Source organism: Oncorhynchus mykiss, chromosome 10 (assembly GCF_057628025.1).
Source record: "Oncorhynchus mykiss isolate SJ-2025 chromosome 10, ASM5762802v1, whole genome shotgun sequence".
NCBI lineage: Eukaryota > Metazoa > Chordata > Actinopteri > Salmoniformes > Salmonidae > Oncorhynchus > Oncorhynchus mykiss.
In genome coordinates this window covers 11,596,649-11,610,203 of record NC_143031.1, presented here as the reverse complement: position 1 = coordinate 11,610,203, position 13,555 = coordinate 11,596,649, and positions in this window count along the sequence as shown.

Below are 13,555 nucleotides of genomic sequence, written 5' to 3'. Positions count from 1 at the left end.
TTTCATCAAGGATCTTTGTACTTTGCTCCGTTCATCTTTGCCTCGATCCTGACTAGTCTCCTAGTCCCTGCCGCTGAAAAACCTCCCCACAGCATGATGACGCCACCACCATTCTTCACCGTAGGGATGGTGCCATGTTTCCTCCAGACGTGACGGTTGCCATTCAGGCCATAGAGTTCAAGCTTGCTTTCATCAGACCAGAGAGTCTTGTTTCTCATTGTCTGAGATTCTTTCGGACCCTTTTGGCAAACTTCCATCTGCCCACTCTACCATAAGTGCCTGATTGGTGGAGTGCTGCAGAGATGGTTGTCCTTCTGGAAGGTTCTCCCATCTCCACAGAGGAACTCTAGAGCTCTCCCCCAATTGCTCAGTTTTGCAGGGAAGAGTCTTGGTGGTTCCAAACTTCTTCCATTTAAGAATGATGTTCTTGGGGACCTTCAATGCTGCAGGCATTGTTTGGTACACTTTCCCAGATCTGTGCCTCCACACAATCCTGTCTCGGAGCTCTACGGACAATTTTTTCAACCTTGTGGCTTGGTTATTGCTCTGACATGCACTGACATGTCTTTTAATTGTCTACACCTGTCTGAAAATATGGGCACAATCAGAATGTGGACACGATCAGGGCAAAGGACGCAAGTTAGAACCAGGTATAAACGGGGCTTTAGTTATTTTTTGCTTTTCTAAAGTCTACTAACCTTGTCAGCAGGCATGCCAGCTAAGATATTTATACAAGCTAACTACTCTAACATGATTGATAGCCTGAAATGACTTCTTGGTAGCTGTTAGGAGGGTGGGAACCTATCTAGGCTAACTTCATAAAATTGCTAGGTGACAAGTAGTATTACTAGCCACAAAAACATAAAAAATAATAATATACAAAAGTATATATAATAATATTAAAAAGAGGACAAATGTGAGGGGGCAGAAGCCCCTGTGCCCCTATGTACATGGAAATTCTGATTACATGGTCTTAAATAGAGAAATATCAATACAAAGTAACAACGTAAACTTAACCAACAATTGTATCATCAGTAAAATTGCATCAGTGTGCCTGATACTCTTCTGGGGCATGTCACTGAATGATCATTTTAAAAAGCACGTCACTGAATGAATACTGGACGTAAATCAAACTCAAATCTTCAAGAGTCCTGTGTCTGACAGGAAAAATACTATTTTGACTCTTCAGTCCTCAGTGTGCTTTAGGTCTTCTTTCTTTGAGAGCCACTAAGACATAGAGATAAGAATAAGGCACACACCTTTTCCCTTTAACCCTCCCTTCCTCAACACCCAGAAATGTGTTTATCAAATCCACAGGGGAGATTTCAATACATTCATACTGTACAATACTATACTATGTGCCAGATGGGAGAGAGACAAACAAACCCTTCCACCTAAGAATAACTTGTGTTTTTACCTCAAAGGCATATTTAAATTCATGAGCAAAAAAGAGCAAAAACAAAGCTCAGCGCAGGCACAGTATTTCCTCAGTCTTCCTTATTAGAAAGAACAATGCAGCATTTGTCTGTGATGTGTTCTAGTAAACAGTGCTCTACCACCGTGGGTCATTATAATGGCTCGGGGAGAGAGCTGGAGGATATGTTGACACTGAAGGATGAATCTAGGAATCCAGTGTAGATTGGACGGTGGTATATGACCGTGTTATATGTACACACACAGTAGCGGGTGGCCTAAAGGGATCTGTAATTGAACTCAATGAGGCTGCGGGCCACATAACAAAGCGGGAGTGCTAATGTCTTGTCATAATTGCTTTGGGGAGCTCCGCGATCTGGCCTGAGTACATCTCCCCCCCTGGAACAACATGTTCTGTCTTTTTGCCAATGGCTTATCAGCTTAATGAATGTGACAAAGACCGTGTTTTATTCTAACAAGCCTGTTCACTGGATAGAAGTGTCCTGTTCTGCTAGAAAAGCCAATGATACAGAGTCCCCTGTATGTATACCGGATATGTCTGAGTACCATTTAACATGTAATGTGTAAATAAAACTGTATTTTCTGTCACGTAATAATGTGTATAGCAGTAACATGCATGTGAAATGTATGAATAGTGTACATGTAACAAAATAGCTGTAAACAGAAAACTCTAATGTAAATGTAGCAGTATGGTAATGCTTTGCAGTACACCAATGTTTGAATGTGGTGAAACATTCCAATCGCTAATATCATGATTCGACATTAACAGCAGAATATTCATTTTTTAAATTAATATACATTTTTATTGGCCCATCCACTATGCTTCTGTTTTTCAACTCCAAACCCAACACGGGTGTGCGTGGCCAAGGAGCTCACAAACTGGTTGATTCAACGTTTCATTTGGCAACATAGTGGAAAGTGAAATCTACGTGTAAAATGGATTTGGATTTGAAATAAGTCAACACCAACTGATGTTTTGAGGGTGAAATTTCAACCACAGGAACATGTCATCGTGGAAATCAAATTTCAACATAGACAAACCTTCTATAAAATATGTTGAATTTGTACCTTTAAAACAACGTCAGATCTTCAATGTTATATCCACCTCCTACAGGATAATTGATCTATCTACAGCTATCCTGTTGTTCTCCAATCCAGAGTTTTACAAGCTAGCCCTGCTTCGCAATGTCACTGACTATTACCAATGCGCTATCGTGTGAGCGATTGCTGAGAGAGCTCCACTTAAAAACAACAGATTCACTGTTGCTATCGAAGTCATTCTAAAGGGTAGGTTTAACAGAGCAAATGAAATGTCACCATACTCTAACCCTCAATAAGACTATTTAGGCCTATATAGTATTTGCAAAGTCATCAACAGCTATTGTTTCAATTCAACCCAGAATTAAACTAAAAATAGACAATACAATAGGCCTCGAGTTTCAAGCTCTGGTTTTATCAGCGGCAGGGACAGTTGCTTCAACAAAGTTGTTTCAACAAAGTACTGAGTAAAGGGTCTGAATACATTTTTATTTTTAATGTTTGAATTTATTTATTTTTTAATCAGTTTTTGCTTTGTCATTATGGGGTATTGTGTATAGATTGATGAAGGGGAAAAACTATTTTATAAATTTTAGAATAAGGCTGTAAAGTAACAAAATATGGAAAAAGTCAAAGGGTCTGAATACTTTCAGAATGCGCTATAAATGGTTGAAAACGCAGTGATATGCATTTGGGTGACAACTGAACCAAAAATATGACATTGGAATTGTGATTGTGATTTTAGATGGTTGAAAGAACGTCTCAACCAAATATTACCCAATCATCCACATTGAAAAACGTGGTGTGCCCAGGAGTTTGATAAACGGCATTGGCACTTGAATTTGTACCGGTGCTCTGTTCAGATGACATGAAAATAGAACTCTTTGGCCACACACACCAGCAGTGGGTTTGGCATTAAAAAACAGAAGCATATGCAGAAAAGTACATAGCTCATACCTACAGTTAAATAAGGTGGTGGAACTTTGATGTCATGAGGCTACTTTGCATCAATTAGTCCTTGGGTCCTTGTTATGGTCAATGGCATCCTAAACTTTACCAAGTCAATCAAATAAAATGTTATTGGTCACATACACATGGTTAGCAGATGTTATTGCGAATGTAGTGAAATGCTTGTGCTTCTAGTTCTGACAGTGCAGCAATATCGAATATGTAATCTAACAATTCCACAACAACGACCTAATACACACAAATCTAAGTAAAGGAATGGAATAACAATATATACATATAAATACAGTACATGGATGAGCGATGGCAGACGGCCATAGGCAAGATGCAATAAAAAATGCAGTAGATACATATGAGATGAATAATGCAAGATATACAAACATTATTAAAGTGGCATTATTAGAGAAACTAGTGATCAAAGTGGCCAATTATTTCAAGTCTGTATCTAGGCAGCAGCCTCTCTGTGTTAGTGATAACTGTTTAAAACTTTTTCGGGATCGGTGTCCCTTCCATGGGACGGTTGACCTAATGTAGGCCAATTCGATTAGCATGAGGTTGTAAGAAACAAGAACATTTCCCAGGACATAGACATATCTGATATTGGCAGAAAGCTTCAATTCTTGTTAATTTAACTGCGCTGTCCAATTTACAGCAGCTATTACAGTGAAAGAATGTCATGCTATTGTTTGAGGAGAGTGCACCATTTTGAACATGAAAAGTTGTAAAGAAACAAATTAGGCACATTTGGGCAGTCTTGACAAAATATTTTTAACAGAAATTCAATGGTTCATTGGATCAGTCTAAAACTTTGCACATACACTGCTGCCATCTAGTAGCCAAAATCTAAATTGCATCTGGGCTGGAATAATACACTGTGGCCTTTCTCTACAATTCAAAGATGATGGTACACAAAAATACAAAAGAACAGTTGGTTTTTTCTTTGTATTATCTTTTACCAGATATATTGTGTTACATTCTCCTACATTCCTTTCACATCTCCACAACTTCAAAGTGTATCCTTTCAAATGGTACCAAGAATATGCATATCCTTGCTTCAGGGCCTGAACTACAGGCAGCTAGATTTGGGTATGTCATTTTAGGTGAAAATGAAAAAAAGGGGATCCTGAGATAGAAGCTGTTTTTCAGTCTCTCGGTCCTAGCTTTGATGCACCTGTACTGACCTCGCCTTATGGATGGTAGCGGGATGAACATGCAGTGGCTCGGGTGGTTGTTGTCCTTGATGATCTTTTTGGCCTTCCTGTGATATCGGGTATAGTAGGTGTCCTGGAGGGCAAGTAGTTTGCCCCCGTTGATGTGTTGTGCAGACCGCACCACACTCTGGAGAGCCTTGCTGTTGTGGGAGGTGCAGTTGCCATACCAGGCGGGGATACAGCCCGACAGGATGCTCTCAATTCTGCATCTGTAAAAGTTTCTACAGGTTTTTCTTCAGCCTCCTGAGGTTGGAGAGGCGCTGTTACACGTTCTTCACCACACTGTCTGTGTGGGTGGAACATTTCAGTTTGTCTGTGATGCGTACGCCGAGGAACTTGAAGCTTTCCACCTTCTCCACTGCTGTCCCTTCGATATGGATAGGGGGGTGCTCCCTCTGCTGTGTCCTGAAGTCCACAATCCCTCCTTTGTTTTGTTGACCTTGAGTGAGAGAGGTTGTTTTCCAGACACCACACTCTGATTGCCCTCACCTCCTCCCTATTGGCTGTCTCATCATTGTTGGTAATCAAACCTACTACTGTTGTGTCGTCTGCAAACTTGATGATTGAGTTGGAGGCATGCATGGCCACACAGTCATGGGTGAACAGGGAGTACAGGAGGGGGCTGAGCACGCACCCTTGTAGGGCCCAAGTGTTGAGGATCAACTAAGTGGAGGTGTTTTGCTACCAATGGTGGCCATCTTGAAGCATGTGGGGACAGCAGACTGGGATAAGGAGAGATTGAATATGTCCGTAAACCCACCAGCCAGCTGGTCTGCGCATGCTCTGAGGATGCGGCTAGGGATGCCGTCTAGGCCAGCAGCCTTGCGAGGGTTAACACATTTAAACGTCTTACTCACTTCGGGCCACGGAGAAGGAGAGCCCACAGTCCTTGGTAGTGGGCCATGTCGGTGGCACTGTATTATCCTCAAAGCGGGTAAAGAAGGTGTTTAGTTTGTCTGAAAGCAAGAAGTCAGTGTCCATGACGTGATTATTTTTCCTTTTGTAGTCCCTGATTGTCTGTAGACCCTGCCTCATACGAGACGTTGAATTGCAACTCCACTCTGTCTCTATACTGACATTTCACTTGTTTGATTGCCTTGCGGAGGGAATAACTACACTGTTTTTATTCGGCCATATTCCCAGTCACCTTTCCATGGTTAAATGCGATGGTTCGCGCTTTCAGTTTTGTGCGAATGCTGTCATCTAGCCACGGTTTCTGGTTAAGCTAAGTTATAATAGTCACAGTAGGTACAACATCTCCAATACACTTCCTTATAAACTCACTCATCGAATCAGCGAATACGTCAATAATATTCTCTGACGCTATCCAGAACATGTCCCAGTCCGCGTGATCAAAACAATCTTGAAGCGTGGTTTCCGATTGGTCAGACCAGCGTTGAATAGTCCTTAGCACTGGTACATCCTGTTTTTGTTTTTCCCTATAGGAAGGGAGGAGAAAAATGGAGTCGTGGTCAGATTTGCCAAAAGGAGGGCAGGGGAGAGCCTTCTATGCATCGCAGAAGTTAGAGTAGCAGTGATCCAGTGTTTTACCAGCGCGAGTGCTACAGTCAATTTGCTGAATTTAGGTAGCCATATTCACAAATTTGCTTTGTTAAAATCCCCAGCTACAATAAATGCAGCCTCAGGATATACTGTATGGTTTCCAGTTTGCACAAAGTCCAATGAAGTTCCTTGAGGGCCATCGTGGTATCAACTTAAGGGGGGATATACCCGGCATTTGATTGTGAGGAATTCTAGGTCAGGTGAACAAAAGGACTTGAGTTCCTGTATGTTGTTACAATTACACCATAAGACGTTAATCATGAAATATACACCCCCGCCCTTCTTCTTCCCGGAGAAGAAGGGCGGAGCGACATCACAAAGAATTTTTCGGAGCGACATCACAAAGAATCCAAGTGGTTGTACCAACTCCGACAGCATATCCCGAGAGAGCCATGTTTCCGTGAAACAGAGTATGTTACAATCCTTGATATCTTTCTGGAAAGCAACCTTTGCCCTAATTTCCTCTACCTTGTTATCTAGAGACTGGACATTAGCAAGTAATGTACTCAGAAGTCGTAAATGATGTGCACGCCTCCGAAGTCTGACCAGAAGACCGCTCCGTCTACCTCTTCTCTGGCGGCGTTGTTTTGGGTCAGCCTCTGGAATCAGTTCAAATACCCTGGGTGGTTCGGACAAAGGTTTCACTTCGGGAAAGTCGTATTCCTGGTCGCAGTGATGGTAAGTTGACGTCGTTCTGATATCCAATAGTTCTTCCCGGCTGTATGTAAAACACTTAAGATTTTTTGAGCTAACAATGTAAGAAATAATACATTTTAAAAAAATAACGCAAAGTTTTCTAAGGACTAGAAGCGAAGGAGCCCTCTCTGTTGCCGCCATCTTGTACCGGTACCAGTACCAGGACATTTGAACCAAAAGCATGGTTGCCTCTTCCAGGAGGCTGACACTTGGCCGCAACATCAAGTGAATCTTCCAACAAGACAGTAATCCCCAAACACTAATCAGAATCAATAAAAAATCGTTACTAATTTTACCAATTTGTTCTCCAATCTCAGAAAACATTTTAGAAAAATACTGTGTCGTCATTATCCTCGCAAAGGGAGCTAGAGTATTGTACACAGGGGGCCCAATAATTGTGTTTTTTTTATTACAACATCTCTCTTGCTGAGCGATTGTATTACTATAAAATAATATAAGTTCCACATTGATTTTGAGCATCCAAAACAACCTAGCTCACTATTTGTGTTATTTATTTTATAGACTTTTTTTACTCATCTTTATCAAGGGTGACAAAAATGATGGAGCTGACTGTAACTCATTTGATAATTTACACTGTGTACTGTATCTCCATATGAAATCTCCATTAAAATGTCTGTCTAGTGTACAGTGTGTGTACGTGTCCAATAGTTTTAAATGCTTTCTGTTACATGCCATCTGAACCAGCAAATAGTCCATTTATATGCTCTTTACTACAGTGTTACATTCCTTCTGAACCAACAAAGTGCCTGTTCTTGTTTCTATTTGGAGTCAGAGTAAATTGTATGGTTTATGCCCACCCTACTTTTCACTGCCCCATTGTTTATGTGCAAGGGCTGATTTAAAATCAAATCAAACTTTATTTGTCACATGCGCTGAATAAACAAGTGTAGATAGACCTTACCGTGAAATGCTTAATTACAAGCCCTTAACCAACAGTGCAGTTCAAGAATAGTTAAGAAAATATTTACCAAATAAACTAAAGTAGAAAGTAACACAATAAAATAACAAAAACGAGGCTATATACAGGGTCTATATCGAGTCAATGTGCGTGGGTACAGGTTAGTCGAGGTATTTTGCACATGATGGTAGGGGTAAGTGACTGTGCATAGATAATAACAGCGAGTAGCAGCAGTGTACAAAACAAATGGGGGGCGGGGGGGGGGGGGGGGGGGTATCAATGTAAATAGTCCGGTGACTATTTGATTAATTGTTCAGCAGTTATGGCTTGGGGGTTGAAGCTGTTAAGGAGCCGTTTGGTCCTAGGACCTGGCGCTCTGGTACGGCTTGCCGTGTGGTAGCAGAGAAAAGAGTCTATGACATGGGGTGACTGGAGTCTCTTACAATTTTTTGGGCTTTCCTCTGACATCGCCTATTATCTAGGTCCACGATGGCAGGAAGCTCTTTTCCAAGATGGCGCCGCAGTAAGACTTGTTTTTTTTTTTGTCCCATGTAAATATTCAGGTTTTTTCATTTTTTCATTAAATTTCAATGTATTTTTTCCATTTTCGAATTAAATATACCTTCCTGCAACCTGCCTCACCCAATGTAGTACGGATCTGCTATTTTCTAGACCTTATAACTGGAACCTCCATCAGAAGCTAGCCATCATAAGCTAGCCAGCTAATTAGCTACTAGCTATTTAGTCATTGTTAGCCACTGCTAGCAGTCTTTACCTTTAGCTCGGACACCAGCCAATTTACCCCGATAATACATGCCAGTCAGCACAGCGTGATATCAGCCCTGAGCATATCGGACTGCTTTTTTCCCACTACATCACCGGATTCCTGCCGCAAGCTCTGGACCATTACACCGGATCTTCGGAGCTAGCTAGCTGCTACCGAGTGGCTATTGTGGCTAACGCCCTTGTCCAGAAGCATGCACCAGTTAGCCTCGAGCTTGTCTCGAGCTAGGCCCATCTCCCAGCTAGCAAACAAAGTACACCAACTACAATAGCTCTCTTGCCAATTGGCCTGGACCCTTTGTCGACACTGAGCCCCGCCGATCCATCATGACTGGTCTGCTGGCCTCTGCGTCGTGGATGTTTGTGTAGATCCATCTGCTAGCCCCGGCCCGCTAGCTTCCTGAGCGCCATGTCTCCCGCTCGCCTAGTGTAGTAATCGACTACCGAACGGCTCCCTGTTTCATCTATTGCTGCTCATTGGACCCTATAATCACTCGGCTACACAGCTGATGCCTGCTGGACTGTTCATTAACACGGTACTTCATTTTGTTTATATGTCGGCCGTAGCCTTGAACTCAGGCCCTGTGTGTAGCTAACTGACCCTTTCTGCCCATTCATTGTAATTTACCTGTTGTTGTTGTCTTAGCTGTTTACCAGTTGTTGTCTCACCCTTTGTTGTCTTAGCTCTCCCAATCAACACCTGTGATTGCTTTATGCCTCTCTCTAATGTCAATATTCCTTGTATACTGTTGTTTAGGGAAGCTCTCATTGTTTTGTTTTACTGCGGAACCCCTAGTCCTGCTCAAAATGCCTCAGAAAGCCCCCTTGTCCCACCCTCCACACATGCGGAGACCGCACCTAGCATATCTGGCGCCTCCAGAGATGCAACCTCTCTCATCGTCACTCAATGCCTAGGTTTACCCCCACTGTACTCGCACCCTACCATACCCTTGTCTGTACACTATGCCCTGAATCTATGCTAGCACGCCCAGAAATCTGCTCCTTTAATTCTCTGTTCCCGAAGCATGAGACGACCAGTTCTTATAGCCTTTAGTCGTACCCTCATCCTACCTTTGGTGATGTAGAGGTCAACCCAGGCCCTGTGTGTCCCCAGGCACTCTCATTGGTTGACTTCTGCAACTGTAAAAGCCTTCGGTTTATGCAAGTTAACATCAGAAGCCTCCTCCCTAAATTTGCTTTATTCACTGCTTTAGCACACTCCGCCAACGCTGATATCTTAGCTGTCTCTAAATCCTGGCTTAGGAAGGCCACCAAAAATTCTGAAATTTCCATCCCCAATTACAACATTTTCAAACAAGACAGAACTACTAAAGGAGGAGGATTGCAATCTACTGTATAGATAGCCTGCAGAGTTCTGTCATACTATCCTGGTCTATGCCCAAACATTTCTAGCTTCTAATTTTAAAGATCCATCTCTCCAGAAATAAGTCCCTTACTGTTGAAGCTTGCAGCTGTGCCCTGGACCCCATATTTGAATTGATTGCCCCCCCATCTATCGTCAGAGTTCGTACCTCTAGGTGACCTAAACTGGGATAGGCTTTACACCCCGGCCATCCTACAATCTAAGATAGATGCCCTCAATCTCAAACAAATTATCAAGTAACCTACCAGGTACAAACCAAAATCCGTAAACATGGGCACCCTCTTAGATATCATCCTGACCAACTTGCCCTCTAAATACACCTCTGCTGTTTTCAACCAGGATCTCAGCAATCACTGCCTCATTGCCTGCATGCGTAATGGGTCCCCGGTCAAACAACCACCCCTCATCACTGTCAAACGCTCCCTAAAATACTTCAGAGAGCAGGCCTTTCTAATCGACCTGACCCGGGTATCCTGGAAGGATATTGACCTCATCCCGTCAGTAGAGGATGCCTGGATGTTCTTTAAAAGTGCTTTCCTCACCATCTTAAATAAGCATGCCCCTTTCAAAAAATGTAGAACTAAGAACAGATATAGCCCTTGGTTCACTACAGACTTGACTGCCCTTGACCAGCACAAAAACACCCTATGGCATACTGCACTAGCATCGAATAGTCCCTGCGATATGCAACTTTTCAGGGAAGTCAGGAACCAATACACACAGTCAGTTAGGAAAGCAAAGGCTAGCTTTTTCAAACAGATATTTGCATCCTGTTGCACTAATTCCAAAAGGTTTTGGGAGACTGTAAAGTCCATGGAGAATAAGAGCACCTCCTCCCAGCTGCCCACTGCACTGAGACTAGGAAACACTGTTACCACTGATGAATCCACGATAATCAAGAATATCAAGAAGCATTTCTCTACGGCTGGCCATGCTTTCCACCTGGCTACCCCTACCCCGGCCAACAGCTTTGCACCCCCCACAGCAACTGGCCCAAGAACTGCAAAATCGGGATGCCTACAAATCAACTGGGCTAGACAATCTGGACCTTCTCTTCCTAAAATTATCTGCTGCCTTTGTTGCAACCCCTATTACTAGTCAGTTCAACCTCCCTTTCGAATCGTCTGAGATTCCTATAGATTGGAAAGCAGTTATGGTCGTTCCCCTCTTCTCAGATAGAGTTCTGTTACGGTGCGTGAATGAGGACCCAAAAGCGAATTAACGTAAACAGAACTTCTTTAATAACAAAACATAGGTAGGCTCAGATGGACCGGCAGATTCCGACAGGACAGGACAAGGTTGCAGCAAACATGACGATAGTCTGGTTCAGGCATGAAAAACACAAACAAGAATCCGACAAAGACAGAAGCAGAAACAGAGAGAGATATAGAGACCTAATCAGAGGGAAAAAGGGAACAGGTGGGAAAAGGGGTGAACGAGGTAGTTAGAGAAGACAAGGAACAGCTGGGGGAAAGAGGGGAAGAAAAGGTAACCTAATACGACCAGCAGAGGGAGACAGGGTGAAGAGAAAGGACAGAAACAAGACACAACATGACAATACATGACAGTACCCCCCCACTCACCGAGCGCCTCCTGGCGCACTCGAGGAGGAAACCTGGCGGCAACGGAGGAAATCATCGATCAGCGCACGGTCCAGCACGTCCCGAGAGGGAACCCAACTCCTCTCCTCAGGACCGTACCCCTCCCAATCTACTAGGTACTGATGACCACGGCCCCGAGGACGCATGTCCAAAATCCTACGGACCCTGTAGATGTGTGCGCCCTCGACAAGGATGGGGGGGGGGGGAAGACGAGCGGGGGCGCGAAGAACGGGCTTGACACAGGAGACATGGAAGACCGGGTGGACGCGACGAAGATATCGCGGAAGAAGAAGTCGCACTGCGACAGGATTAATGATCCGAGAAATACGGAACGGACCAATGAACCGCGGGGTCAACTTGCGAGAAGCGGTCTTAAGGGGAAGGTTCTGAGTGGAGAGCCAAACTCTCTGACCGCGACAATATCTAGGACTCTTAGTTCTACGCTTATTAGCAGCTCTCACAGTCTGCGCCCTATAACGGCAAAGTGCAGACCTGACCCTCTTCCAGGTGCGCTCGCAACGTTGGACAAAAGCCTGAGCGGAGGGGACGCTGGACTCGGCGAACTGAGATGAGAACAGCGGAGGCTGGTACCCGAGGCTACTCTGAAAAGGAGATAGCCCGGTCGCAGACGAAGGAAGCGAGTTGTGGGCGTATTCTGCCCAGGGGAGCTGTTCTGACCAAGACGCAGGGTTGCGAAAAGAAAGACTGCGTAAGATGCGACCAATAGTCTGATTGGCCCGTTCTGCTTGACCGTTAGACTGGGGGTGAAAGCCGGAAGAGAGACTGACGGAAGCCCCAATCAAACGGCAAAACTCCCTCCAAAATTGAGACGTGAATTGCGGACCTCTGTCCGAAACGACGTCTGACGGAAGGCCATGAATTCTGAAAACATTCTCGATGATGATTTGTGCCGTCTCTTTAGCAGACGGAAGCTTAGCAAGGGGAATAAAATGAGCCGCCTTAGAGAACCTGTCGACAACCGTAAGAATAACAGTCTTCCCCGCTGACGAAGGCAGTCCGGTGACAAAATCTAAGGCGATGTGAGACCACGGTCGAGAGGGAATGGGAAGCGGCCTGAGAAGGCCGGCAGGAGGGGAGTTACCGGACTTAGTCTGCGCGCAGACCGAACAAGCAGCCACGAAGCGACGCGTGTCATGCTCCCGGGTGGGCCACCAAAAACGCTGGCGAATGGAAGCAAGCGTACCCCGAACGCCAGGATGGCCGGCTAACTTGGCAGAGTGAGCCCACTGAAGAACGGCCAGACGAGTAGGAACGGGAACGAAAAGAAGGTTCCTAGGACAAGCGCGCGGCGACGGAGTTTGAGTGAGTGCTTGCTTTACCTGCCTCTCAATTCCCCAGACAGTCAACCCGACAACACGCCCCTCAGGGAGAATCCCCTCGGGGTCAGTGGAGGCTACTGAAGAACTGAAGAGACGAGATAAAGCATCAGGCTTGGTGTTCTTAGAGCCCGGACGATAAGAAATCACGAACTCGAAACGAGCGAAAAACAGCGCCCAGCGCGCCTGACGCGCATTAAGTCGTTTGGCAGAACGGATGTACTCAAGGTTCCTATGGTCAGTCCAAACGACAAAAGGAACGGTCGCCCCCTCCAACCACTGTCGCCATTCGCCTAGGGCTAAGCGGATGGCGAGCAGTTCGCGGTTTCCCACATCATAGTTACGTTCCGACGGCGACAGGCGATGAGAAAAATACGCGCAAGGGTGGACCTTGTCGTCAGAGAGGGAGCGCTGAGAAAGAATGGCTCCCACGCCCACCTCTGACGCGTCAACCTCGACAACGAACTGTCTAGTGACGTCAGGTGTAACAAGGATAGGTGCGGATGTAAAACAATTCTTGAGGAGATCAAAAGCTCCCTGGGCGGAAACGGACCACTTAAAGCACGTCTTGACAGAAGTAAGGGCTGTGAGAGGAGCTGCCACCTGACCGAAATTACGGATGA